The 25,547-nt window shown below is 44.4% G+C and overlaps 1 gene segment (V, D, J or C); it reads right to left on the bottom strand.

Annotated features, from left to right (window-relative positions):
- Positions 1-25,547, bottom strand: part of LOC309555507 (Ig heavy chain C region, secreted form-like) — a 119,559-nt gene that overhangs the window by 79,049 nt on the left and 14,963 nt on the right. Inside the window, exon 3 of the C gene segment in view lies at positions 18,792-19,121.

Raw genomic sequence — 25,547 nt, 5'->3', positions numbered from 1 at the left:
CACAAATGTATTTATCTGTATTTAAATCTGTTACATATAGGGCAAGATTTATGCAGAAATTGCTTTTATTTTTTACATTTATGTTTCAATCTCCAAAATGTTTGTGCAGAGTAGATTTATATATGGATAGTAAAATGAATCCAGATATAAAATATGCACTCCTTTGTGACACATTCTGACAATACACAATATAACATGCCTGTGGAGATTCAATAATGACTTGCACTTGAACAATAAGTCTGCTTTGATTATTTAGTCTCCCACTTTTTGGATTTTAGGTTCCTTATTTAAGGTGGTTGTAAAGGCTGAAGGTTTTTTACCTTCATGCATTCTATCTATGAAGGTAAACAAACATTTAGTGTGCAGCTCCCCCCTCAGCCCCCTTAATACTTAGCTAAGCCTGGGTCTCTCCCTCTTAATTGGCTAAGATGCAGCAGCAGGAGCCAAAGGCAAGTATATATATATATATATATATATATAGGGAAAGTAGTTCCTGCTCTATTAACTACTTCTATGATATACTCACTTGAGTGGTATCCTCATAAAGAGCAGAGCAGGAAGTAATTCATCCCTAGCGGGTTAGCCTATATGGATATATTATATATATATATATATATATATATATATATATATATATAATATGGATATATTATATATATATATATATATATATATATATATATACACACACATATATATATAAATATATAATATATTAAAATAATAATGGGAATATCTACAAAAATGTCTTTATTGATATAAAAAGGCAGCTAAGTTACATTTGGTGTTTAACCCTTGTGGAGGAAGAGTACCAAGTCGATAGATCCACATTTTTTCTTTTTGAATGAGGATCCTATCGAAATCTCCTCTTCTAACAGGTAAATTTAGGCTATAAATACCCTTAACTTTTAACCCCCTGGGATCCCAATTGTGGTGCTGCAAAGAGTGCACAGCAAGTGGGTGATCATCATCCTTTTTCTTAATGCTTTGGATGGGTTCGATTGGTCAGTCGAATTCAAATGGACAGTCGAATTCTCAACTGTCACTTAGTTTTGACCTGCTCACGGCTTTCTGCAGCTTTGCGGAATGGTGAGATCTGCTCTAGTGTTGAGCGAACACGGACTGTATTATTCGGGTCCGTACCGGATAATTGGATTTTTGCTACCCGGACATGGACCCGAAAACTTTACTGTATGTTGCTGCTGATTAGGGACAGACAGGGAAACATTGTGCCCGAAAAGAATGCAGGGACAGGTCGGAGTGTAGGCAGGGAAAGATATTTGAGCATTTTAGGGACAGACTGGAGAGATTAGGCAGGGTCAGATACAGGGGCGGATCCAGAGTCTAGTCTCGGGAGGGGCACTGCCAGAAAAGAATGTGTTGCTTACAGAACTGTTTTTAACGTATTATACGGTCATAACCTTGTTTAAAACAGTGACACATTTATCATTCCAGATTAGAATATTACATTACAAACAGACAAACAGACATGATACAGGAGATGGTCAGAGACTGCAGACATGATACAGGAGATGGTCAGAGACTGCAGACATGATACAGGAGATGGTCAGAGACTGCAGACATGATACAGGAAATGGTCAGAGACTGCAGATATGATACAGGAGATGGTCAGAGACTGCAGACATGATACAGGAGATGGTCAGAGACTGCAGACATGATACAAGAGATGGTCAGAGACTGCAGACATGATACAGGAGATGGTCAGAGACTGCAGACATGATACAGGAGATGGTCAGAGACTGCAGACATGATACAAGAGATGGTCAGAGACTGTAGACATGATACAAGAAATGGTCAGAGACTGCATACATGATACAGGAGATGGTCAGAGACTGCAGACATGATACAAGAGATGGTCAGAGACTGTAGACATGATACAAGAGATGGTCAGAGACTGCAGACATGATACAGGAGATGGTCAGAAACTGTAGACATTATACAAGAGATGGTCAGCGACTGTAGACATGATACAAGAGATCAATGTATCAATGCAGCCTCACCAGTGGCCATCAAATGCAGCTTCCCCAGTGCCAATCAAATGCAGTCTCATCACTGCCCATCAAATGCAGCTTCACCAGTGCCCATCAAACGCATTCTCACCAGTGTCAATCAAATGCAGCCTCATCAGTGCCCAACAATTAGTAAAAAAAATACTTGTCAGGGATTCCAAACCTTATATCTCTATCCAAAACTACATACACTTGCAGCACAAAAATTAGCCAGATGATAAACAAAAAAATACATGTGCTCGTAATAAAAAGGTGATATCAATAACCAAATAGGAGCAGCCAGCACAGTTTCCTGGTAAAAACAATATCAATAATAATAAATACATTTAGCGCTTTAAACGTGAGTAAATAAAGTCCATAACATTAGGAGATGAAAAGTTGATAGATAGGGATCCAGTAACTGTGGTTCCACACGACAGGTGCTAGTGAAAAGCTGCCACTGGTAGAGGGGACACACACTGACCCTTACCCCAAATGTTGGACTACTCAAAAGTAGTAAATAAAGCGTTTATGTAATGAACTTCAAGCTGTCGTACTCCTGGGGTCTTTTGGTAACTGTGTCCAATCAAACTATAACACACTCCTTCCAGGACAATACTCTATTCTTTTTTGTTGAAAATGTGAAACCAGGGTTCTTATATCTCTCCTCAGCTCGCGCCTCACTCTTCAAATTTTTGGCAAAAAAGAATAGAGTATTGTCCTGGAAGGAGTGTGTTATAGTTTGATTGGACACAGTTACCAAAAGACCCCAGGAGTACGGCAGCTTGAAGTTCATTACATAAACACTTTTTTTACTACTTTTGAGTAGTCCAACATTTGGGGTAAGGGTCAGTGTGTGTCCCCTCTACCAGTGGCAGCTTTTCACTAGCACCTGTCGTGTGGAACCACAGTTACTGGATCCCTATCTATCAACTTTTCATCTCCTAATGTTATGGACTTTACTCACGTTTAAAGCGCTGTGCTGCATTAATTTTGAATGAGAAACAACCATTCCCAAAACAACCATTCCCTGCCCTTTGCCATTAATGTTAAAGCGGAGTTCCACCCATTTATTATGAGATGAACTGACTGAATCCCCTTTAAAAGTGCTTTTACCAATGCAAACTATTTTTTTTTTTTTTGTAAGGAAATACTGTTTTTCTTCGTTATTCATCCGCATTTCCGGGTCCTGTTGCCTATAGGTGATTGCGTCACTCGGCGATTCGCAAGGGCTCCTGGGATAGCGGAGTCATGTATCCCAGCAGCCCTTGCGAATCGCCTAGTGACGAAATCTCGCATTATTGCCAGACCAGCATCAGCTGTTATCAGGGATGTATTGTATTCAGTCCGCGCTCTGCCCCGCCTCCTCTCAGTGACCTCTACGGCATGTAATGCTTTCAGTCCGCGCTCACAGAGAGGAGGCGGGGCAGAGCGCGGACTGAATGCAATACATCCCTGATAACAGCTGATGCTGGTCTGGCAATAATGCGAGATTTCGTCACTAGGCGATTCGCAAGGGCTGCTGGGATACATGACTCCGCTATCCCAGGAGCCCTTGCGAATCGCCGAGTGACGCAATCACCTATAGGCAGCAGGACCCAGAAGTGCGGATGAATAAAGGAGAAAAACAGTATTTCCTTACAAAAAAAAAAATTGTTTGCATTAATAAAAGCATTTTAAAAGGGGATTCAGTCAGTCAGTCAGTTCATCTCATATGGGTGGAACTCTGCTTTAAAATTAATGGCAAAGGGCAGCCTGGGCAGGGCGCTTTTTTTTTTTTTTCTTACATCCATTAAATTGTACTTACTGCTCAGATTCTTCTCCTTCGGTCAGGTGCTGGGCTGCTGGCTGCCTCACTGCCTGGCTACTTGGATAGAAGCTGCTGGAGCCTGGAGGGGGGAGGTGGGTGGAGCCAGCACTCAGCGCGCGAGGAAGTACTCGGAGGCTCCACTGTGGATGCTGGGGCATCGCTCTCCTCCACTCCTTAGGACCGGTGAGGTGACGTCACTGATTGCTAGACGCCAATCGGCGATTGGCATAGCAATCAGTGCACTCACTGCGGCGGGCGGGCCGCGGCTGATGTATAGGCCAGCGGCGCGGCGGCGGGACTACAAGAGAAGTTTTTCAGCTCCGCCGCGCTGCTGGCCTGCTCCTGCAGTAAGAGTGCCGTGGGTAATATGTTTTTCGGGGGGGGCAATTGCCCCCCCCCTGGATCCGCCACTGGTCAGATAGGAGACACAGGACAGAACAATCGTCCGTTGGCGATCTACATCGATTTTGCTGTGTGGGGGGTGGTGCAGTGAACGATCTTTTTGCCCTCACTTGAGCCCACTGAGGAGGAGGAGGAGGGAGAAAAAATATATTTTTATCAGTCTGTTGTGTGCAGCGTTCAGCTATATTTTACTACAGATTGCTGTTCTAATCTGCTATTTAAAAATTACAAATTTAAAGGGGAATTTTTTTTAAGAGCACATGCCATGCTCTTAACTACATTTTGCTGGCATTTGCAGCACTCTAGCCCTTTCCATTGGTTTTTTAGAGCCATTTTAGTGCCTGAAAGTTCGGGTCCCCATTGACTTCAATGTGGTTCGGTGTCTGGGTAAAGTTCGGAAAAAGTCCGGGACACGGACCCGGACTTTTTTTTCCAAGTTCGGCCGAACCCGCTGAACACGGACATCCAGGTGTCCGCTCAACTCTAATCTGCTCCAATTGCCTAGCACTGGATCTACTCTGGCTCCCTTCCAAACCTTTACACAATAATCAATCGGCATATACACCTGCACTCACATTAATACCAGAAGCCATACATCATCTGTTTACCTACCTGGTAACATACTTGTTTACAGCTCTATTCCCTGTGATGATGGGTGTTGATTGTTGAAGTTTGTATTTGCCGCTCTCATTTGTGTTACGTAGAATAGTAGCTAAATTTGCCGAAAGAAGTCCCCTCCTCCAGACGACTTTCTTCTTCAAGTTTTGTCTTATGCACTAGGACCTTCCTAACTGGATTTTCATCCCTCAAGCACTTTATCTCCTTTATCAGTGAACTGCATTATGGAACTATCTGGCTGTACTACGTTCAAAGCTTTTGGCAAACAATCTAGTAATACAGGTGTATGAGTGGAGGAGTGTTTGATGCAGCTGCTTATCCTACATGACAACATTGTCAGGTTTTAACCCCTTTTTTTTGGTGAAGGTGGTATTCACTTTTTTTTTTTTTACCATTGTTATGTGTATTGTTTTTCAATAAAGTAGCTTGTTTAATTTATAGGATTCCTCTGTGATGTATCTCATGAGGGTCCTTCTCTCTTTATTATGGTATACACAGTCTAGAGGACACTCTCACTAGTTAATTACCTGTGAGTGATTGTGGGATTAAGTGGGGGTTAATTGGAAGCAATTTCCTCCCCCTTTTTGTCGCAATAATTGAGGGTGAGCTAGATCCTTTTAGCTTCCTATGACAATTCCCTACAATAGAGCCTGGTGTTAGCATGTTATTTCTATTGAAGTTTCCCCAGTCAAGAACCATTGTTTTTGGAAGGTGAGGTTAACAATAACAGCATATGTAAACTACCTTTGCTGACCTCTCTTGAAAAGGTAAGTTTCCTAACTGTCATGCGGATACCTTGGCTTCTGCACCTTTTGAGTCAACTTCACTTACAGTGGGGATCGAAAGTTTGGAGACCCCAGGTAAAAATTTGTGTTAATGTGCATAAAGAAGCCAAGGAAAGATGGAAAAATGTCCAAAAGGCATCAAATTACAGATTAGACATTCTTATAATATGTCAACAAAAGTTAGATTTTATTTCCATCATTGACACTTTCAAAATAACAGAAAACAAAAAAAATGGCATCTGCAAAGATTTGGGCACCCTGCAAAGTTAATATCTTGTACTGCCCCCTTTGGCAAATATCACAGCTTGTAAATGCTTTTTGTAGCAAGCCAAGAGTCTTTCAATTCTGGTTTGAGGTATCTTTGCCCATTATTCCTTACAAAAGTCTTCCAGTTCTTTGAGATTTCTGGGCTGTCTGTCACGCACTGCTCTTTTAAGGTCTATCCATAGATTTTCAATTATGTTGAGGTCAGGAGATTGTGAAGGCCATGGCAAAACCTTCAGTTTACACCTCTTGATGTAATCCCCCGTGGATTTCGAGGTGTGTTTAGGATCATTATCCATTTGTAGAAGCCATCCTCTCTTTAACTTCAGCTTTTTCACAGATGGCATCAAGTTACCATCCAAAATTTGCTGAAATGTTATTGAATCCATTGTTCCTTCTACTCGTGAGTAAGGATGATCGAACTTTTGAAAAGTTCGGTTCGGCCAGAACATCCGAACTTCCCGAAAGTTCAGCCCGGATTTCAGAACCCCATTGAAATCAATGGGACCCGAACTTCGGTAATCAAAAAACACAATTTTTAAGCCCTAAAACCCAATAAACGCCCCTAAAAAGTGCCCAGGGTTCTGGGTCATGCCCCATTAACTATTAATCACACAAAAAAAAGTTCTTAAAAATTGTCATTTTTGATAAAAAAGCCAATTATTGAAAAAATTAAAAAAAAAAAAAAAAAAGAGAGATTTAGTATCTGGGGGGTCTAAAAGGTGTGCATGTGAACTTTCAGCTCTGTAGCATGTCCAGAACCATGAAAAAAAAAAGATAATTTTTCAGTAGAACAGGGATGTGGGTCGGGACCCTCCTTTAACTTTAACACCTATATGATTTTTTTTTTATGGTTCTGGACATGCAACAGTGCTGAAACTTCACAGGTACACCTTTTAGACCCCCCCAGACACAAAATCACAAAAAAAAGTTCTTAAAAATTGTCATTTTTGATAAAAAAGCCAATTATTGAAAAAAAAAAAAAGAGATTTTTTGATTTTTACTTTGGATTTCGTATCTGGGGGGGTCTAAAAAGTGTACATGTGAAGTTTAAGCTCTGTAGCATGTCCAGAACCATAAAAAAAACATAGTTTTTATTACAAAACTTTCAGGACAGGTAGTTGGCTTCACTGCTGTAACACCTTGCCGGTTTAATAGAAGGCATTTTTTTGGGTTCTTTGCAGTCAGAAAAAACATCTGAACTTGTGTATAGTGGTACTGTGCACAAGTTCAGATGTTTTGCCTGCCTCCAAAACCCCCCAAAAAATGCCAGCAAAAACACACCTGGGCATTTTTTTTTTTTTGACGCTAGCGTTTTTTTGGCATTTTTTGGGGTTCTTTTGAGGCAGGCAAAACATCTGAACTTGTGTATAGTGGTGTATATACACACATCCATATATTTATATACACACCTAGACATATATAGGTGTGATAGTAGCAGAAATATATGCTTGCGCTAATGAAATCATTTACAGTAATATATTTCTGCTACTATCACACCTATATATGTCTAGGTGTGTATATAAATATATGTATGTGTGTATATATACCACTATACACAAGTTCAGATGTTTTGCCTGCCTCAAAAGAACCCCAAAAAAAATGCCAAAAAAACGCTAGCGTCAAAAAAAAAAAAATGCCCAGGTGTGTTTTTGCTGGCATTTTTTGGGGGGTTTTGGAGGCAGGCAAAACACCTGAACTTGTGCACAGTACCACTATACACAAGTTCAGATGTTTTTTATGACTGCAAAGAACCCAAAAAATGCCTTCTATTAAACCGGCAAGGTGTTACAGCAGCGAAGCCAACTACCTGTCCTGAAAGTTTTCTAATACAAACAATCTTTTTTTTTATGGTTGGCAAGCATATATTTCTGCTACTGTCATGGGTCTGCCACTTAAGGGTTAACTTAGTGCAGACTAATTGCAATGATTGGTAACAGGCTGCCCTATTTAAACACCTCAGAAGCACTGTGTCATTGCTGTCTGATCTGCAGCTTTACTTTCAGTCTGTTCCTGTGCTTGTATTGATTCCTGTATTGACCTGGCTTGTCTGACTTCGTTGCTATCTCCAGTCCTGACCCCGGCTTGCTTTGACTCTGCTATACCTGCTTCCTGCCTGATATCCTGCTGCCAACCCCTGCCTGTACACCGACTACTCTCTGCCTGCTGCTTGAACTGTATCTGATTACCTGTGTCTGAAACCGGCTTGTCTGACCCTGCTCCAGTCTTTGCCCATCCAGCTCCTTCCAGTGCCTGGAGACGCTGTCCTGCATCCGCTGTGCATCCGCACCTCTTTACCTGCTTCTTCCTGCTGCTCAGCAATCCAGCTGCGTTCAGTGACTTATCAGCTACTCTTCTCAACTGCCAACAGAAGACCTGCGCAGGCACTCTTACCTCACTGCGCTCTTGCATCCACTGTTGCAACTCCAGTGGTGCCTGAGCCAGGGCTGTACGAGAGGTCTCCCTCTGCACGTCAGGCTCTGCTACAAGGTACGTGACAGTATCAGACAGCCATGTCTGAGCCTGCAAGAGGGACCTCTGCAATGGATGAGATCTGTCAACATCTCACAGCCCTCAACCAAGCCGTCAAGTCCCTGCAGGAAGGCTACGTCCAGCTGTATGAATGTGTGCAGTCTTTAGCCACCTCTGCAGGACCTATCACAGCTCCCTCTCCTGCTGCTGCACCAACGCTGACTACTACAGCACCCACTGTGATGATGCTACCACCTGAACCCAGGGTTCCTACACCTGAAAGGTTCTCGGGGGATCGAAGCAAATTCAGGGCATTTCGCAACGCATGCCAGTTATTCTTTGCCCTGCAACCCCGGACTTTCTCTCTGGAATCTACTAAAGTAGGATTCATTATCTCCTTACTTCAAGGGGAACCCCAAACCTGGGCCCACCGTCTGCTCGAGGAAAATAGTGCTCAGATTCATGCTATGTCCTCTTTCTTTGACGCAATGGCCCAGCTGTACAATGACCCCCAACGAACTGTCACGGCGGAGGCTGCTCTCCATGCGCTCCAGCAAGGCCGCAGAGCGGCTGAGGACTATGTCACGGACTTCAGACGCTGGAGTGCGGATACACAATGGAATGACGCAGCTCTGCGACACCAGTTCCGCCTTGGATTGTCGGAAGGTCTTAAAGATGAGTTAGCCCGGGTTGGAGTACCTAATACCTTGGAGGGCCTTATCACCCTGGCTATCCAGATTGACCGTCGGCTCCGTGAGCGTCGGTCAGAAAGATCTTCCCCGCAGTTTCGTCCTACATGGATGATGCCTAGAGCTCCAGTTCCTGCTCATCCTATGTTTACAAATTCAGCTCCAGCCAGTTCAAGTTCTATTAACCCTGCATCAGATGTCCCTGAACCCATGCAACTCGGGTTAATGCGTCCAGTGGCGGTTTTGGGCACGGGCGAACAGGGCAGCCGCCCGGGGCGGCGTCACGTGGGGGGGCGGCACTCGGCAGTGGCACGAACCTGGTGGTGGGGGAGAAAAATAAAATCATCTTTGCTGCGGGCGGCCGGGGCACCCCTGCTGCTGAAGGAGCCGGTGGCTGGAGTTTGCCTGGAGCGGGGATTGTGCATAATGCAGCCGCGCTCAGAACTAGTGGGAGGGGGAGGCGAGGAGGAGCCTGGAGCCGAGGAGAGTGTACACACTACACACACAGTGACACAGCAGCGGCGGCGGCGCGCTCAGAACTAGCGGGGGGGAAGCGAGGAGGAGCCTGGAGCCGAGGAGAGTGTACACACTACACACACAGTGACACAGCAGCGGCGGCGGCGCGCCCAGAACTAGCGGGGGGGAAGGCGAGGAGGAGGAGCTAAGGAGTACTGTACATGTGTGTACTACTAGTACTACACACTGCACACACAGCAGCGGCGGTGGCGCGGAAAGTGAGGAGGAGGAGCCGAGGAGGGTAGTGTACTGTACACTGTACTGTCTGTAGTCACTACATACTTGCAGGTAAGTTGCTCTCGTGTCTCGCTCTCTCCTCTATGTTCGCACCTGCACTGTGCAGGCTGCACAGCACAGCAGCAGGGTAGGTCAGACTCGGAATCATTTGTCATACTGCTAGAAACTGACTGAGAACAGAACCCCTTTCAGAAGTCTTTATCTATCATGAAAAGTATATATTCTTCTTGTTACCATAAAATATTAAAGCAAATTGCTTTATATCCTTATTTATGTTTTTGTAAGTGAGGCTTTACTGTAAGTGTAACCGTTAAAGTAAAGGGCACCTAACCCAGCTAAAAAATTTCTAAAGTAACAAAAGGGCTGAAACTACCTGCCTTAGATTCCAGACAGGGATTGTACACAGAGCCTTAACTGCTGCTGAACTCAAGATTAAGTCTTGTCGCTTTGCTGCAAATGCCAGAAATGATGTGGACAGTAAAATATTTGCCATTTGACATGTGAATGAAAAATGGTGGTAAAACATCAGGAGGGAATGGGACTTGAACTTGATCTGGAAATAAATGCCATGTACATTCTGGGCCTAGAATTTCTACTGGAAAACAGGGATCAATTTAAAGGCTGGGAGTGGGACTAGGATGTGTACAGGGCACAGGGATCAGCTTGAAGGTTTGGTCTAGGATATCTACAGGGCACAGGAATCAGTTTAGATGCTTGGCCTAGGATGTGTACAGGGCACCGGGATCAGCATTAAGGTTGGGCCTAGGATGTCTTCAGGGCACAGGCACATCAGTTTGAAGGCTGGGGCTAGGGTGTCTACAGGACACAGGGATCAGTTTAAAGGCTGGGCCTAGGGTGTCTACAGGACACAGGGATCAGTTTGAATGTTGTTAACATAGGCACTTGAGCACAATCTAAAATGTTCTTGCACGTGAGTATGCGTTCGGTCTTGGAAACCTTTCAAGTCAGGTCAGGTTTACTTTTTGGGGGGGGGCGCGGGGAGGGAGTCTCGCCCGGGGAGCAATTTAATGAAGAACCGCCACTGAATGCGTCCTGCATTGTCTCCTGAAGAGCGACAACGCCGCCGACTAGGCAACCTATGTCTTTACTGTGGAGAAGCCGGCCACTATGTGAGGACCTGTCCTATTAAGATGCGTAAGTGTCCATCTGTCTTCCCTGCTAACCTATCAACTTTATCTGCTAATGCTACTCACCTAGCTCTCCCACTCTCGTTCCAGCTTCCAAAAGGAACTATCTCAGTTAACGCCATTATTGACTCTGGAGCATGCAGTTGTTTCATTGACTTAAATTTTGCCACTCAGCAGCAAATTCCTTTGTGACCTAAGACTCAAGGACTTTCTGTCTACCTGGCAGATGGCTCATGTATTAGATCAGGACAAGTTACTCAGGAAACACCTCCGTTACCCGTGATTACACCTACTAAACATAAGGAGTTATTGAGCCTGGATGCCATCTCTTCTCCATTATTTCCCATCATCTTGGGCCTACCTTGGCTTCAAGCCCATAACCCTCAGATTGATTGGAGTTCCGGAGAGGTCAGTTTCCAATCACGATACTGTCAAAAACACTGCTTTTCTGAATTCCCTGATGCCTCATTGACTCTGTTATGCACGGACCCTGATTCCGAAATACACCAGTTGGTGCCTGAGGCCTATCATGGGTTTGTTGATGTTTTCAGCAAAAAGGGGGCTGACACTCTCCCTCCACATCGACCATATGACTGCCCGATTGAACTATTTCCCGGGGCAGAGATCCCCTTTGGGCGAATATTTCCACTCTCTGAACGTGAGCAAGAGGCCTTAAAGGAATATGTTGATGAAAATCTAAAGAAGGGATTCATCCGCCCATCTACTTCTCCTGCAGGGGCGGGAATTTTCTTTGTTACTAAGAAAGATCAGTCTCTGCGACCATGTGTGGATTACCGGGAATTAAATAAAATCACGGTTAAAAACCGCTATCCCCTTCCCCTCATGCCTGAATTATTCCAGAGATTAAGGTCCGCGACCATTTTTACCAAGTAGGACTTGCGAGGGGCCTATAACTTGGTCCGTATCCGCGAAGGAGATGAGTGGAAGACAGCCTTTCGTACCAGATTCGGCCACTTTGAATATCTGGTCATGCCCTTCGGCTTGTGCAATGCCCCTGCCACCTTCCAGCATCTTATAAATGATGTGTTCAGAGACTTTCTGGATATCTTTGTAGTCGTGTACTTAGATGACATCTTGATTTTTTCTACGTCCCTTGACCTGCACCGAAGACATGTCAACCACGTTTTGGGCCGGCTTCGCCAACATGGACTGTATGCTAAACCCGAGAAATGTGAATTTGAGCAGCAGAGCATCCAGTTCTTGGGGTTGGTGATTTCCGCAGCAGGAATTAAGATGGACCCCCAAAAGGTTTCTGCTATATTGGACTGGCCTGCACCTACAGATAAGAAGGGGATACAATGTTTTGTGGGGTTTGCAAACTTTTACCGGAGATTCATTAAAGGCTTCTCTGCTATCATTACCCCAATCACGCAACTGACCAAACAAAACCTGCGGTTCTGCTGGAGCCCAGAGGCTCAAGACGCCTTCGAAACTTTAAAGAAATTATTCACTTCAGCCCCTATTCTCAGCCACCCTGATCCATTGCTTCCCTACATACTTGAAGTGGATGCCTCTGAAACAGCAGTAGGGGCAGTTGTTTCACAACGTCAGGGTCTTAAAGATTTAATGCATCCTGTAGCCTTCTTTTCACGCAAACTCTCCCCAGCAGAAAAGAACTATGATGTAGGGGATCGAGAACTACTAGCCATCAAAACAGCTTTGGAGGAATGGAGGTACCTGTTGGAAGGCGCAGCACATCCCATATTAATATACACGGATCACAAAAATTTGGAGTACTTGAGGTCTGCCAAGCGTCTAAAGCCTCGTCAAGCTTGATGGGCATTGTTCTTTTCTAGGTTTTCTTTCCATATAACCTACCGACCAGGATCAAAAAATATTAAGCCAGATGCTTTATCCCGCATGTATGATGACCCCAAGGAATCAGTAACCCCAGATACCATCTTACCCGAAGGTAACTTCCTGATGATACAGTCTGCCCTACTCTCACAGATAAAACTGGCCTCCGTGGGCATCTCTGGCCCTGCCGGAAACACTTTGTCGTCTAAGGAAGGGTTGTTGTGGCAGGAAGACCGGATTTTTGTGCCAGAAAATTTACGGGTGAATGTTTTAAAGCTACTTCACGATCACCCATTGGCAGGCCATTTCGGCATCCATAAGACTCTCGATTTGGTACGACGTACCTTCTGGTGGCCAGATCTGGAAGGGTTCTGCAAGAGATACGTGAGCTCATGTGCTGTCTGTATCCGAAACAAGACTGCAAGAAGCAGGGCTTGGGGTTTACTCAAGCCTTTGCCTGTCCCTGACAGCCCTTGGAAAATGATCTCTATGGATTTTGTAGTAGAACTTCCACCTTCTGAAGGTTGCACAGCAATCTTTGTAGTGGTCGATCGGTTATCTAAGATGGCCCATTTTCTGCCCTTAAAAAATACACCATCTGCCTTGGAAACAGCCCAAGTATTTATTAAAGAGATTGTTAGGTTGCATGGAATCCCTGCAAACATCGTGTCTGATCGAGGTGTGCAGTTCACATCACGTTTCTGGAGGGCCTTATGTGGGGTACTGAAGATTGAATTATCTCTTTCCTCAGCTTATCACCCTCAAAATAATGGGCAAACAGAAAGGACTAACCAGACACTCGAACAGTACATTCGATGTTTCACTTCCTTCGTTCAAGACGACTGGGTGTCTTTATTACCATTAGCAGAATTTGCTTATAATAATGCCAGTCACTCAGCTACAGACAATCACCATTCTATGCCAATTATGGTTTTCACTTGTCTTTTTTGCCCGATTTTATTACAGAATCTACAGTTCCAGCTGTCCAGAGCACAGTGGACTTCCTCAAACGCAATAACCAAGTACTACAAGAAGCAGTAACAAAAGCCCAGGCAGACAACAAGAGAGCATTTGACAAGAAAAGAAGAGGGGAACTAAGTCTTCAGTTGGGCGATCAAGCATGGCTATCTACAGCAAACCTCAGACTGGCATGTCCTTCGAAGAAACTTGCACCCAAGTTTATTGGTCCGTTCCCGGTGAAGAGGAAATTGAACGAGGTATCGTATGAACTATCCTTACCTGACTCGTTTAAAATTCACCCTGTATTTCATGTGTCACTTCTGAAACCTGCAACACCAGATCCTTTTCCTAATAGGGGGGCGGGCCCACCTGAACCAGTGTTGGTTGATGGAGAAGAGGAATATGAGGTGGAAGCAGTGTTAGGCAGGCCATAGACGATTCGAATTTCGTTCGAAAATCGTAAATGGCAGTGTTATCAAACGATTTTCGTATCGTTAGTGTGGTATGTAAAACGTTCGATTTTCGTACGACAGCAAAAATTCACATATCCAACATGTTGGGTTTTTTTGCGAAAATCGGCCGAATTTCGTATCATTAGTGGGGGAGTTGTATGATTTTGCCTAACAAAACACAGAACAGTAGGGAGTGTGTCCGGTAGAGATGTGGTTAAAAGGCACAAAAAATAGTGTTTTGTCGTACGATTTTCGGCTCACATTGATGGTACACTCGATGATGTGCACGAGTGCCGCTTTCGTTTATCGAACGATAAATCGTACGAAATTCGAATCGTCTATGGCCTGCCTTAGACTGCAGAAGGAGGAGGAACCAATTGCAGTATCTAATTAAATGGAGAGGTTATGGTCCTGAGGAGAACTCTTGGGAACCAGAATGTAATGTCCATGCCAGAGAGCTAGTTCGTGCCTTTTTCCGTGCCCATCCAGAAAAAGAAAACCAGCTAGGCATCCGGAGGCTGCCCGTCGGGAGGGGGCAATGTCATGGGTCTGCCACTTAAGGGTTAACTTAGTGCAGACTAATTGCAATGATTGGTAACAGGCTGCCCTATTTAAACACCTCAGAAGCACTGTGTCATTGCTGTCTGATCTGCAGCTTTACTTTGAGTCTGTTCCTGTGCTTGTATTGATTCCTGTATTGACCTGGCTTGTCTGACTTCGTTGCTATCTCCAGTCCTGACCCCGGCTTGCTTTGACTCTGCTATACCTGCTTCCTGCCTGATATCCTGCTGCCAACCCCTGCCTGTACACCGACTACTCTCTGCCTGCTGTTTGAACTGTATCTGATTACCTGTGTCTGAAACCGGCTTGTCTGACCCTGCTCCAGTCTTTGCCCATCCAGCTCCTTCCAGTGCCTGGAGACGATGTCCTGCATCCGCTGTGCATCCGCTGTTCATCCGCACCTCTTTACCTGCTTCTTCCTGCTGCTCAGCAATCCAGCCGCGTTCAGTGACTTATCAGCTACTCTTCTCAACTGCCAACAGAAGACCAGTGCAGGCACTCTTACCTCACTGCGCTCTTGCATCCACTGTTGCAACTCCAGTGGTGCCTGAGCCAGGGCTGTACGAGAGGTCTCCCTCTGCACGTCAGGCTCTGCTACAAGGTACGTGACAGCTACTATCACACCTATATATGTCTAGGTGTGTATATAAATATATGGATGTGTGTATATACACCACTATACACAAGTTCAGATGTTTTGCCTGCCTCCAAAACCCCCCAAAAAATGCCAGCAAAAACACACCTGGGCATTTTTTTTTTGACGCTAGCGTTTTTTTGGCATTTTTTTGGGTTCTTTTGAGGCAGGCAAAACATCTGAACATGTCTATAGGGGGTATATATACACATATATGTCTGAATATATACCCCTAGACATATATAGGTGTGATAGTAGCAGAAATATATTACTGTAAATGATTTCATTAGCGCAAGCATTTATTTCTGCTACTATCACACCTATATATGTCTAGGGGTATATATTCAGACATATATGTGTATATATACCCCCTATACACATGTTCAGATGTCATGTCTGACATCAAACATGTCCTCAAAAAAGCACTGGCATTGGCAGCCCCTGCAGCATAAAAAATGCTTGGCTGGTGAGAAGCCATATTCCAGTTCCGAAGCAATTCAGAGAAATGATCATTTCTCTATTGCGGTCACCCTGACATGGAAGGGTTTGGTCACCCTGCCATGGCAGTCACTGCCAGTTAACCCTACACTACATTACGGTCACCCTGGCACTTCACACTTTCCCTACAGAAACTAAATTTTTGAAGCTAACTTAAGTGTAAAGGAGCACTCTAACTACACTAGATATCCCTTTCCTCACACTAATAAATGCTAAATGACACTTTTAAAGTAAAATTAACAGAACTGCTTCCACTCTCTTCCATGTCCAGTATAACAATGCTAGGAATATGGCGGGGGCGATCTTATATACTGGGGGGCGTATTCACTAATGATTGGTCTAGGGACCCCCTAGTCACTCCAATCACATTCCTAGCATTCTCCTGCCCCCTCAATTGGCTTTTGCTAATGGTTCTGGTCCAATCACGGGCTTTTAAAGCCCATTTCCTGAAGCATTGCATTTTGGGCGGTTCTGGTTGCCGAATTCTGAACTTTTTGGGCAAAAAGTTCTAAATTCGGCCGAACCTCGAACACCCAATGTTCGGGCCGAACCGATGGTCGACCCGAACCGTTCGATCATCCCTACTCGTGAGATGTTCCCTGTGCCACTGGCTGCAATACAACCCCAAAGCATGATTGATCCACCCCTATGCTTAACGGTTGGACAGAGGTTCTTTTCATTAAATTCTGTGCCCCTTCTTCTCCAAACGTACCTTTGCTCATTCCGGCCAAAAAGTTCAATTTTAACCTCATCGGTCCACAGAACTTGTTTCCAAAATGCTTCAGGCTTGTCTATATGTTCATTTGCAGAGTTCAAACGCTGATTTTTGTGGTGAGGACGTAGAAGAGGTTTTCTTCTGATGACTTTTCCATGAAGACCATATTTGTACAAGTATCTCTTTATAGTGGAATAGTGTACCACAACTCCAGTGTCTGCCAGATCTTTCTGGAGGGATCGTGCAGTCAAACGTGGGTTTTGAATTGTTTTTCTCACAATCCTGCGAGCCGTTCTGTCTGATATTTTTCTTGGTCTTTCACATCTTGCTTTAACTTCCACTGTTCCTGATGACTGCCATTTCTTAATTACATTCCGAACAGAGGATATTGACATCTGAAAACGCTTTGCTATCTTCTTATAGACTTCTCCAGCTTTGTGAGCGCCAACTATTTTCAGTTTCAGTTTTCTAGACAACTGCTTAGAAGATCCCATGGTGCTGATTGTTGGGGCAAGGTCAGATGAGTCTGGGCATTTAAAACGTTTGAGATTGACATCACCTGGTCTTCCCAGACGATGATTGAGAACAATCCATGACACTGGCAGGTCTCAGCCTTGCAAAGGGGGCATTGCATGCTATAAATTCTGCATGGTGCCCAAACTTTTGCAGGCGCCATTTTTTGTTTTCTGTAATTTTGAAAGTGTCAATAATGGAAATAAAATCTAACTTTTGTTGACATATTATAAGAATGTCTAATCTGTAATTTGATGCCTTTTGGAGATGTTTCTATCTTTCCTTGGCTTCTTTATGCATATTAATACAAATTTTTACCTGGGGTGCCCAAACTTTCGATCCCCACTGTACATGCTTTTTCCAGATCAGCAGCTCAAAATATTTTGCTCAGAGACAGACAGGGGAATAAGATTGTAACCACTTAAGGACCGCCCGTCGAGATTTAATGCGGCAGGCAGCTACTCTTGCGCGAACCAACGTAGCTGTACGTCGGTCATGCGCCTGCAGCTAGGGGGCGAGCGTGTGTGCCTCCACCCCTACTTGGGGATTCCAATGCAAGGGGCCAGTGGCTCCGATTGCCGCCGGGCACCTGCGATCGTTCCCCGCTGAGAGAGGACGGTCAGCTGTTGTAAACACAGCTGACCGTACTTCTCTCTGGAATGATCACATCGCGTCTGTGATCCTTTTATATAGGATCACAGGTCTCTGTGATAATTTAAAAAGCCCAGCCCCCATACACTCCCCTAGGCTTACATTTAACCCTTTCATCACCCACTGGGTTTTATTTTTTTGCACTATAAACAAAAAAAGAGCGACAATTCTGAAAAAAAAAAACCAAATTTTTCACATTTTGCTATATAACATCCCCCCCCCCCCCAAATTTTTTAACAATCTAGGCCAATTTGTTTTCTGCTACATATTTTTGGTAAAAAATCGCAATAAGCGTATTTGCGCAAAAATCGTGTCTACTAACGGGAAACATTTATGTCATTTTTATTTTTATTTTTTTTTAGTGGTAGTGGCGGCGATCTGCGATTTTTAGCGGGACTGCGACATTGCGGCGGACACATCGGAACTGACTTTTTTGACACTTTTGGGGGTACCAGTGTCATTACTACAGTAATCAGTGCTAAAAATATGCACTGCTACAGTAATAATGCCATTGGCAGGGAAGGGGTTAACCCTGTGAGTGATCAAAGGGGTTAATGTATGCCTATATTACTAACTGTGGGGGGGGGGGGGAACTGTGACAGGCACAGACAGATCGCAGTTTCAGCTTAGCTGAAACTGCTGATCTGTCCCTGCCTGTCTCACAGAAGATCCGCCTGCTTTGTTTACATAAGCAGGCGCGTCTTCTCTCCATTTCCCAGATGGTCGTGGGAGGAATGCAGCAATCGCCGCCTCTCCTCCCACAGCCCGCCTCTGAAACCACATGCACTCCAGTAACGCAGTACTACGTGACTGGATGCAGCCGAGCCGCTCTGCCCTAGTAATATTACTGTGGGCAGTCGGCAAGTGCTTAAAGGGGCAAATCCTTCCAGTCCAGAAGTGGTTAAAAGAAGATCGATTTTGATAACTGACATATTTCTCTCGGTTCAAGTATCCTCTAAATCCAGTGTTACTTTATTATAAAGCCAACTATTATCTTGAACTTTGGGGATACACATTTATAATAAGTAGATGTACGTACCTTGAAGGTACTCATGTCCTGATACAATGTTCATTTTCCAGCGATCACCATTTTTTTCATGTTTGTACTTGCATGTAAACTTCTTTCCCAGGTCAGAGTTCATCACTTTTATCCAGCTGTTCAGTGAGTATGTGTTGCTTTCTGGGTTGTGTTCAATTACATCTTGTTCTGACTCCGCCTCTTTCCCGCTGTCACCTTCATTCCAGACCACTCTGATCACACCAGGGAAGAAATTCTGCAGGCTACACATATAAATTGCAAATCCCTGTCTTATCACATCTTCAATTCTAGATTTTAAGATGGCCACTTCTGGTTCTTTCACTGGTTGATCTAGAAAAGACAGTAAGTGAGAAATTAATAAATTCAATGTATTATCCAAAGAAGAACCAATATTATTTTTGGATAAAGTGTAAAAGGATGAGGACCATCAGTTTTTTTTGTGGCATCTTTTTAGTCAATAAAACCCATTTAATTAATAGCAGTTTTAAATAAAAAGCGCCAAACTGATTTTTTTTTTCACAACTTCTTATTTGGCAACAGTAGTGGGGATTTTCAAAGTAAATAGGGTCTCTCCATATGCATCAGTCTGCTCTGCAACACTTTAATAATGTCTTCCATTTGATTTATGGATTTGTTTGAACGGAAAAAAATAACATTGCTTTAGATTTTATTTTGCTTAAAGCTGAATACACACTATCCAACTTTTGTGGTTAGATTTCCTTCAGATTTACCTTTTCTATGTAGTACAAGGGCCTGCCAGGTTGCATACAAATTGAAAGTGTTTAGGTTTGACCTCATATTATATGGTTTTGGTAAGTCTAAAGGAAAAAGTCTTCAGAAAATCTTATAGTGTGTATAGCCCATAACACTTGCTGCCCTCTCACAGTAGATTTACTACATGTGGGCGGAACAGACACCGCGACATACCCGTATGGGTGTCCTTCTTGGTTTACAGAGGCGCATGCTATGAAAATGGCTGTGCACCTGCTGATTGGCTGTGGCCAATCACAGCACAGAGCTCTGTGTTTACAAACACACAGAACTCTGTACACAGACAGCGATCTTACTATTTCTTGTCCCTGAAATCAACTCTGCATTCAGGGAGAAAAAGCAACCAGATCTGTGAGTAAAAGCAGCACACATTACGCTTGTTAAGCACACAGTTAACCTCTTGATTTCCCCTTGATGTTAACCCCTTTCCAGCTAGTGTTATTAATACAGTGTACAGTATTATCACAGATAACTGTATTTGTGTCACTGGCGACATCTGCATCATTCAGTTAGTGACCCTCCCAGCCAGCGTTAGCACAAGATTGCCCACCATGCTGTTACAGTCACACTATAAGTTGCTTATCACCGATATTACTAGTATAGAGCTTATAACTGTGTAAATTCCAGTATATCCACCATAGTTTTTAGATGCCATAACTTTCACACAAACCAATTAATGTACATTTATAAGGATTTTTACCAAAGACAAGTAGCAGAATATATTTTGACCTAAATTTATGAAGAAATTTGATTTTATTAAATGTGTTTTATAATAAAAAAATAGAAAACATGTTTTTTTTTTTCAAAATTTTCAGTAGTTTTTCATTTATATAATGAAAAATAAAAAAACCCAGTGGTGATTAAATACCACCAAAACAAAGCTCTATTTGTTTAAAAAAAAAAAAAAGATGATAATTTCATTGTTGTACGGTGGTGCATTACCAAGCAATTGCCAGTTAAAATAGTGCAGTGCTGAAAAGCAACACATGCCCCGGTCGTGAAGGGGATAAAACCTTCTGGTGGTCAAGTGGTTAAAGTGGACTTTACTCAGAGCCATTTAAAACAGCAGCTGGTTTCAGTAGCTCCTGCGGGTCCCTGCAGCTTTACAATGGAACTGCCAGGTTTCACTGACAGGTGAGACCCAATGCTAAGCCCAGGAGGGGAAATTATCATCTCCTGAGCTTCCAGTCTTGCTACCCAGTACTTAATATAACATCACTTCCTCTTACTACAGAGGCTATGAAAAATCTGTCTCAGCTTCATCCAGTGTCTCTATGCAGCAATTCATATTAGAGGTGATCTGTTTCGACACAGATGCATGGGGGGGGGGGGGGGTTAGATCTGGTGGACTCACCATATCCAGATCCATGCAATGTAAACAGTGCAAAGATAAACTAAATAAATGCATTACACTGTATATACTGTATAATGTGTACACTAATAAATGCAATAAATTCCTCACATAAATTTGTACCCACATAAATAGTACAAATCTATAAATAGGTGTCCAAACAATGGCTACGGTGGGCACAAACCTTTGGGCCCATCTCCTTGGGATTGTGGTCACCCCATCTCTTCTAGGTTAGCATAATTTAGCAGGGTTAATTACTATATTTATTCTCAGGGGTATGTAGTGTAATGGCCCCTTAAAATGTGTGGATAAGGGATCCAGATTGTGCCAATCAGATTCCAGGGATTTTTGCCAGAAGTCTGCTGGTAGGCTATAAAAGGGCTGGCCTCTTTGTGTGGAAAAGGAGCTATGTGCCAGTATGGAGTCCCTTGTCCAGCAGTTCCTGGAGCGTGTGGAGAGTGCAGGTGGAGAGAAATGGCTGGGCTGCTGGCTGGCATTAGCTGAAGAAGATGGTCGTGTTGCACCGGGAGCCAGTGAAGGAAGCTGAGGCATCGCTGTTGGAAGTGGACGAAGGTCATGGGTCCTGCCCGGCAGGAAAGCCAGTGGAGGAGTTGGCCCCTGGAGCGGCAGCGGCTACTAGAGGTGGGGCCGAGGGGGTCGGAGAGCCGCCGGCTTTCTGCAGCTCAGGAAGAGAACTTGCGACCTGTGGGTGGCGACGGTCGGGCTAGGAAGAAGAGGTGGACATACACACCGCCCCCAGTCACCACCCACAGGAGGCGGGGCAGGATTGAGATGGAGGTGATGGGAGTTGGAGCCTTACCTGTTTCCGAATGACTAGCGGGGACAGAACCACAGCGGCCCATGGTTGCGGACAGGCCGTCAGCATAGGAGCCCTTTTCTGCCTTTAGGTGCCCAACAAGATTGCTTCCCATGGATGCCCAGCTGCCTGCTGTCCCTCCTGCACATGCTCAGTTGCCTGCCATCCCTCCTGCTGCTGCTCAAAACCCTCCAGCTGTGGGAGACTCCTTGCAGGGTTCTATCTGCTCTTGTTCACTCTTGAACTGCTTTCTGAATTCTGTCGCAGCTCCTACTAATCCTGTTATTCCTTCTTCTTGCTTTTCTGTCTGTCCTGGGAATCTTCCCTCCCAGTCTAGTGCCCTCTCTAATGTAGTTGTGCCAGCCAGGCCCTGTGTTCCTGAGGCTTGCTTAAAGGAAGCTTTCCCCTGTGAGGTCTCCCCCCTGGGTTTTTACCTCAGCTTGACTGTAAAAGAGAAAATTTGGAGGGGGGAGTTGTAGATATGCTATCCCTCCTCCCTACCGTTAAGGAATTTTCAGTTAGATCAGATAGGAAAGGGGAGAAGGGGAGGAGGGGAGGGAGGAGGATAGGCGTAAGCCGGTGCCTAGATCATTTTATAATTGGTTGCAGGCTTATTCTATTTTTTCAGGTATTATGGCGGAAAAGCAGCCGGAGTTGTGTAGCGGCCTCTTTCAACATCTGGATCATGTCTTTGAGGCATATAGGAATTTTGGGGGCATGGGGTGGTAATCATGCGACGAATCCTTCTGCCAAAAGCTGTCGTGCATCCCACACTCTGTTGGGGGATGAAGGATGTGGGGCTGTGGCTCAATTTAATTTTGCTACGGAAGCCGTTTGTGAGCAAGCAGCCTGCTGCCGCGTCCCGCAGCTCCTACTTACAGGCGGGGTTTTGCTTCGCATTTAACGAGTGGCAGTGCCGGTGGAATGCAGCCTGCAGGTATCGACAAGAGGACTCTCTTTGCGGGGGTGCCCATCCGTTACTTAAATGTTTAAAGAAAGCTGGCAGGCCTTCTGCGGCATAGCATGATATTTTTCAAAAAAGCCTGCATGCTGGTGAGGCTGTAAAATATACGCCCTTGGCTGGAGCGGTATCCCAACAAGGAGAAGGCCCAATTTCTTCTTAATGGCTTTCTTCAGGGTTTTCCTTCACTTTATTTTTCGGGAGATAGGGTGCGTGGTGGTAGAAAACTTGAAATTGGTACATAAATTTTTGCAGGTGGTGCATGAGAAGACTGGGAAGGAGATTGCCGAAGGCCAGGTAGCGGGACCTTTTCTGGTCTCGCCATTTCGTAATTTCATATTTATCCTTTAGGGGTGGTTCTCAAGAATGAGCGAAACTCATTTAGTCTGATCCACCACCTTTCCTTTCCTCGGGATAGCTGTCTTAATGACGAGATTGATGGGTCTCTGTGTTCAGTGACGCTACTTTTGAAGAAGCTGTAGTTAAAATCTGAGCCTTTGGCCCAGGTGCCTTGTTGGCTAAGACCAATATCCAGTCAGCCTTCAAACTTTTGCCCATCTCTCCGCTGGCACTCAACTCCCTGGTGTTTTATTTTGATGGGAATTTTATTTTGACAAAAGCCTGCCTATGGGCTGTTCTTTGTCATGCGCCTATTTTGAGATGTTCTCCACTTTTCTACATTGGGTACTTGTTCATCGGCCCCCCGAATTCGGTATTGTGTTCTGAGATCCTGTGTCTTTTTTGTAAGATAATGGATTACTTTGGTGTTCCCTTGGTGGCAGAGAAGACGTGCCTTCTATTCACCTCATTGGAATTCTTTGGTATCTTGATAGATATGACCTCGTTGGAATTCCGTTTGCCTCAGGTAAAGCTGGAGATGCTTTGTTTTTTTTTATTCTGGCCTTTATTCGCTGGAGGAAGGTTTTACTGAAGGAGATGCAGTTCTTGCTGGGCTTTTTGGCGTTTGCGTGAAGTTATGTCGGCGGGGCGCATTTTCTCCAGGTCTGTGTACCTGTCGACTGCGGATTATAAGTCCCCCTTTTCTCATTTGCGCCTCACTGCTGATCTAAAGGAGGACTTGCTCGTATGGGTGAATTTTTTGGAGGTGTATAATGGCAGGTCCTTTTTTCAGGCTGACTTCATTCTCGCTCAGGATTTTTTGTTATTCACAGATGCAGCTGGATCCAGGGTTTTTGCGGCTATATGGGGCGGTCCCATTGGTGCTGTGGAGCTTGGCCCGATTCCTAGGCTCAGGAGAAGGTGACCAAGAATATTATGCTCTTGGAGTTTTTCCCTGTGGTGGTGGCACTGGAGCTTTGGGGTGCAGAATTTGCAGATCGGCGGATCTTGGTGAGTACCAACAATAAGGGCATTCGGTTTGCGGTAAACTGCTTATCTTCTAAATCTTTGTTTGTTGTTCATTTGTTGCAACATCTGGTCTTTGCCTAAAGTTCAATATCTGGCTTAAAGCACAATATGTCCCTGGTTATTCTAACATTCTTGCGGACGCATTGTTTTGTTTCCAGATGTCCAAGTTTCGGCAACTACTCCCAGAGGCAGACGAGGTGGGTTGTCAAAGCCCAAACGGGACTGGGGGGCCTGATCTGAAGCTGGTGCAGGTGGCCATCCAGAACTCAGCGGCTCCCTATACTTGGTTTTAATTATGCATCGGCTTGGAGGAAGTGGGCCGCCTTTGCAGTGGGCCAGGGTTTTGTTCCTGTGTCTCCGACTGAGCAGGCACTTTTGTGTTTTTTTTTTTACATTTTTAATGCAAGTTGGTTACTCTTATGGTCATGTGGCTAAGGTAGTGACCGGGTTTCCTTTGCCTCCTGGGTTGCCCCTCCTGCTCAGGATTCTTCTCGATTAAGCAGGCCTTGAAGGGATATCGCAAGACAAAGTTTTCGCCTGATGATAGCCGACCAATTTCTTTAGAACTTCAAGCTAAATTTTCTGCTGCCACTTTGGTGGTGTGTTTTTCTTCCTATGAGGCCCCGCTGTTCCATACAGCATTTGCATTGATAAACTTTGGGGCCTTGAGGATATCTGAACTAGTTCCGCTATCCAAACATGTTTTTATTGGTAATTCTTTTATTCGGATATATCTGCACTGGTCTAAGACCGACCAGTTAGGAAGGGGCACTTGGGTGTCTTTGGCTGCCAGGCCGAGCCTCTCTATCTGCCCAGTGAGCTTGGTGAGGCAATTTTCAGCTGTACATTCATATTGTGCGGGTCCCTTCTTGGTTCATTTGAATTTGTCCCCTTTGACTAAATTCTAATTTGACACAGTATGAAAGAAATACCTTGCACATCTGGGGCTTGGCCACTTTTCTTCCAATTCATTTCATACAGGCGTAGCATCAGAGGCCTCCAGATCAGGTATGCCCCTTTCGGGTATTATGGATTTGGGTAGATGGAAGTCTAAATGTTTTCAGTTGTATGTACGTCCTAACCTTTTTATTTAACTAATTACAGGTATGCAGCTATTTGTCTGGATAATAGGACTCTATTTTTATTGGGCGAGAAAGCGAGCAGTTCAGCATCAAAGAGGTGGTAATTTGTCATTGTCACCGGAAGCCTTCACTATCTATTGGAAGGAAGTGAGAGGTATGCATCGGTGTCAGCTGTACTGGCATTTGTCCCAATTATTTAAAATGTGGCCCACACCCTCTATTTTGGTAGTTCACTTAGGTGGCAATGACCTGAGTAAGGTTCGGACGCTTGACCTTTCTTTTATGTTTAAAATGGACCCTCAGCAGTTTCGTTTATCCTCCCCAGGTACAACCATAGTTTTCTCAAAGATTGTGCCGAGGTTTTGCTGGTGGTTTTCTCCTCAGAAGGAGGCTTTCAAAAAAAAAA

This window comes from Pelophylax lessonae (genome assembly GCF_965119305.1).
Source record: "Pelophylax lessonae genome assembly, chromosome: 5".
Classification (NCBI taxonomy): Eukaryota; Metazoa; Chordata; class Amphibia; order Anura; family Ranidae; genus Pelophylax; species Pelophylax lessonae.
The sequence above is the reverse complement of the archived record's forward strand: the minus strand, read 5'-3'. Positions and strand labels throughout refer to the sequence as shown.